The sequence below is a fragment of the Pinus tabuliformis genome, chromosome 2_2 (genome assembly GCF_031772625.1).
Source record: "Pinus tabuliformis cultivar Carrire ecotype Pingquan chromosome 2_2, CPIR1, whole genome shotgun sequence".
In the NCBI taxonomy this organism is placed as follows: Eukaryota; Viridiplantae; Streptophyta; class Pinopsida; order Pinales; family Pinaceae; genus Pinus; species Pinus tabuliformis.
Genome location: NC_142300.1, coordinates 881,215,871 through 881,220,658, shown reverse-complemented (window position 1 = coordinate 881,220,658; position 4,788 = coordinate 881,215,871). Strand labels below are relative to the sequence as shown.

The following is a 4,788-nucleotide window of genomic DNA, read 5'->3' as shown; positions in this document are numbered from 1 at the left end:
GATTGGCTACAGATTTAAATTTCCCCTCTTATGGTTATCTGGTCAACAATACAAGGGTCAGTTTAGATCATCCAGAAAGGAAGAGGTGGCAGCATGGAAGCAACTAGAGACTGTCTGTGGGTTTAGAGACAGGTTTTTTAACACTTTCCATAGCTACTGTATCAGTAATTTACACTGTTCATCCCAGTACTTCGACTCAGATTCAGAGTAACCATTGCATGAGGACATGCAACCGTTTCAGTTGGGGGGGATGTTAGGACTCCAAATTGACCACTTTTGACCTTGTATTTTTGCTATAGTATTACCCTCTTCAGTCCATAAGTCGAAAGCTTTTGATTATATAATGACCTAATCATTCCAAGGTATGAAGCAACTCTCCTCATTACTATATGTTTAATCATTCATTACATATGTTATCTTTATAATTAATCTTTGGAGAAGTTAACCAAGTTGCTAAGTAACCGTTGAACTATCTAAAGTCTGCAGAAATTATAGTTCATAGTTGCTACAACACCAGAAACAGCAACTACGCAGTTGCTGCAACACCAGCAACAACAACTATCTAAAGCAGGGAAAACGTTATTTTGCAACAACTGGAACACCGGAAATGACAAGCGGAAACAACAACTATCAGAAGATCGGCAGAGTTCCATGCTGACACAGCACGATCAGCAACTGTCCAGAAAGGGTAAAACATAGTTACAGTTGTTGAAACACCAGGAACAACATGAGTTTACTAAATCAGCAACAATGGTGAAGCGGCAAAGGATAGCATGAGGATTCCAAGAAGATGGTTGAGGTTTGTTTACCACCTGTGTAACAGTAAGAGACCCAAGAAAGAATACACCGTCCCACAGTTGTAACGGCATCCTGTAACAAGGATGGATTTCTTATTTTTGAAAAAAAGGTTAAACTGAATGAACCATGACGGTCTATTGTAATAGATGTCTCCTCTTAAGGGGGGGGGGGGGGGGAGAAGAAAGAAAACAAGTTGTAAGGGAAATTTTGAAAAACAAAAGCAAGTCTGAATTTTCATTGTAACTGGACATTTTGGCAGATGAATAAAAGGTTGTTCTGAGCATCTAATCCGGCATCTGTATTCTGGGGAATCTTGTGAGAGGGACAGGGCCCACCTTCTTCATAAGATTCACCCATTTATTTTATGTTGGTGTGTGCGTGTGTTTGAATTCTGTAGCATTATCTCTGATAATTTCCTTTTGCTGATACTCTGTTTGGATTCTGTAGCATTATCCCTGATAATTCCCTTTTGCTGATACTCTGTTTGGATTCTGTAGCATTATCTCTGATAATTCCCTTTTGCTGATACTCTGTTTGGATTCTGTAGCATTACCTCTGATAATTTCCTTTTGTTGATACTCTGTTTTGTTAATTGCTTGATATTGTAAAAGAATACTTCACCGGTGATTAGAAATTGCAGTGTGTGTTGGCAATTTGGTTACAGGGGCAGGTGTTGAACATCCTTACCCTGAAGATAGGGTCCTAATCCTCTGCTAACAGAGCAGCCATTATTTTTCTTTGCAGAATTGTATTCTTAGTTAACTGCTTTCATTTCATCTCTACAATATATTTTAACTGCTATAACATAGAGTAAGGAGTTTGACAGAAGATAGAATTGTGTATACTACAGCTTTTACTGCTTTTAGAATTAAGTACATACAGTACGAGGTCACCTTTGAAATAAAAGGACTTTCCCGGTGTTATCACTGAAAATTCTAATGCCAAAATTTCAAAACCGCTCACAAAGCTCTTTAGGTTATTTCGTAGCTCATGTAACAATTTTTAAGTGTTTCCGCAGCGCATAAAGCCTTTTTGTAGTTTCACAGCGCAACATGTTTTAGGCTGCGCTACAAAATTGGGGATTTGTTCGAATCCATAGCAGCTGTCATGCAAAATAGCTCTGGGCTGGATGCACTTTACAGGAGGCATGCTCTCAAGTTCCTGCGTGTATGCTTGGCATCAGTTCTGAATCTGAAGGTGATAGTTTTAGTGATTGCAAGGTACTACCTTAGGTTAAAAGCACCCTTGTTGTTTGTCCCATGGTAGCTGTTATTCAATGGAGGAAAGAGATTGCTCGGTTCACTGTTGAAGGAAGCACTAAAGTTGGTTCATCATGTCGCAAATAGATGTAAAGATGTGGGCGCGTTTTCTCAATATGATTTTGTTTTGACTACTTATTCCATTGTTGCGATAGAACATAGAAAGTATTGGATGCCTGCAAAAGAAAAATGTCAATGGTGTATTAAATCATTTTATTCAGATCTATTCCCAGATCTTGTGGCTGGATTTGATAGAGCTCCACAACGCTATATTTCCCAAACTAAATCTGGATGTGGATCCAAGAACAATTATGTTCCTCTTTTTCTTGCACTTACTAGATGCTCAACTGGGTCAAAGTTTCGGAAGGAAAAGGAAATCTCAGATAGTGTCAATGAATAGTTCTGAGCCTATGATGCTGTCACAACTGTGTGTTCGGATCAACACCTTACCTCACATTCGGACTGAAACAGAGCAACTGGAAAAAAGAATATCCTATGGTTGGAAGATGGATCTTTTTGCCAAAGATAATGAGAAATCAAAAGTTACTCTTGCACCCATTGGAAGTGCGCCTGAAGCCAAGTTCGAATTTTCCCAGGCTGGCAGTAATGAGGGCATTCAGCAGCTTTGTGAATGGAGAAGGTGGACGGAGAGGCATATGTTAATATCCGGAAAGGGAAAATCATTCCGGGCTACGAGATTAGTGTTAAGGTCCTCTGGGAGGGCGAGGCCAAGGATGCCCAGGGGGTTACCCTTGCCAAGGTAAGTGGCCGAGTGGAATTGCCTTACATTGCCGACGAGAATGCCGGGGCGGGTGAAAATCCCGACATCAACATCACCGTGACAGACAACAGTCCCGTCGGTGTGCGACTCCGAGAAGCTTTTCTGTCCAAAGGGAAACCTTTCATATTGAAAAAGGTCAGGCAGTATGACGATCTCATGGCTTCCGGTGGACCCGCTAAAGAGGAGCTCCAGAACAAGACGCCGCCCAAATCAACCAAAGCTGCTCAGACAGTCGATAAGAATTCCTCATTAAAGCCTGCTGTTAGAGAGGAATTTAAACGATTATTAATAGAGAGATTCAATTGCAGAGCCAGTGTTATTTATGATATTCTCATGGATGATAACCGGTGGAAAGGATTCTCGCAGAGCAATGCCAAGATAAGCAGGGAGGTGGGCGGATCATTCTCGCTCTTCGACGGGGCCATCACTGGCGTTAATCAAACACCGAGAGAGGTTGGAAAGAACTTATTTTCCATAAGATCCGAGCAGTATTTGGTTATGGAATGTAATGGCTCTCATGTTTCTTTCCCTCTCTATACAAGCCATCTCCGGCGATGCAGTAGAAGAACGATGTATCGCGCAGTTTTCAGTACCTCTTGGACAAATCCACACCCTATCCCGTGCCTAGATGGGTCGCCACACTGTTCATGGCCATCCTCTACTGCCTGAGAGTGTATTATGTGACAAAATGAACTCAAATGTGAGATCATTATCTGGAGGAGAAATAGTATTTGGCGGTGTTGATCCGGAACACTTCAAGGGTGAACATCAGTATACATCTGTTACTCGAAAGGGTTACTGGCAGTTTGATATGGGAGACTTCCTCCTTGATGATCAATCAACAGGTTTCTGTGCTGGAGATTGTGCTGCTATTGTAGATTCTGGAACTTCTTTGCTGGTTGGTCCATCGGGCATTATAACACAATCAACAATGCTATTGGTGTATCGGGTATATCAGCCAGGAATGCAAAACAGTAGTATCACAATATGGAGATGATGATCAGCAAGTCACAAGCAGGGAAGTGTCTCTGCATGAGCCAGAGCTTTCACCTCATTTAGATCAGATGAGCACAGGAGAGTTTAAGGTAAAAGAAGAAATAGATTTTGAGAGGGGATAGCTTGGTATTGAACTGGAGAAAAGACAAGGCGTTTAGAAAGAATTTAATCAAGATTTGAGCTCAAACATCACTGTTCCATCTCATCATCAGATGCCTAGGCAGTCCAGAATCCTTACGGAACAGGCTCTTGATCCATTTGTTAATTTGGAAAAGAATGAAACTATGTCTAACAATGCTTGTTCTCATCCTAGAACCACATCAAGGCTCTTCTTACCCGATAGCCTTACTCTTTTAACATCACTTCAAGTCTTATCATCTGCGTTATCTTCTTCACATTCAAGAAGCAGTAACCTAAACTCCACTGGTCCTCCAGTATATGATCAAAGTCCAGTGAGTAGCATTAACGTTATTGGGCCAGAGGAATTATTGATAGAAAATGAAAAGGGAAGGCAATTTAATGATGCATAAAAACCTGAGGGGAAGGATTTTCGATTTGGATAGTTGACGGAAAAATTTGCTTCAGATATTGGTGTTAGAAATGAGGAAAATATGGGCAAGATGATGCTTCAGAATAGTTTGAAGGACAATCAGTGGTGCCAAGGTTCACCTATGGTGCTGTATAAGGAGCAGCTTTCTTGTAGTCAAGAATATCAGTGTTGGTTGAGGAGAAGCTGCCCTTGAGGAACTATTCTGATAACTTGCTACTAGTTTGTTTGTTTATTTCATCCAGCAGTTTAATCTTGACTGACCTTCCATGAATATGGGGTGAGGTAGCTTGCTTAGGCACTAAACTAAAATAGTATGAGTTTTGAGCATCCTTAAATCATGTTGGAGAATCATGTTCACGAGAGTCATGATTTTGTGTCTAAGTGTAGAAAAATCATGACTTGTG

General features: G+C 40.9%; 1 pseudogene; it reads left to right on the top strand.

The window, feature by feature from the left end:
• The first annotated feature begins 2,688 nt into the window (after window positions 1–2,688).
• Window positions 2,689–3,362, top strand: LOC149195824 (uncharacterized; annotated as a pseudogene).
• Window positions 3,363–4,788: the final 1,426 nt, after the last annotated feature.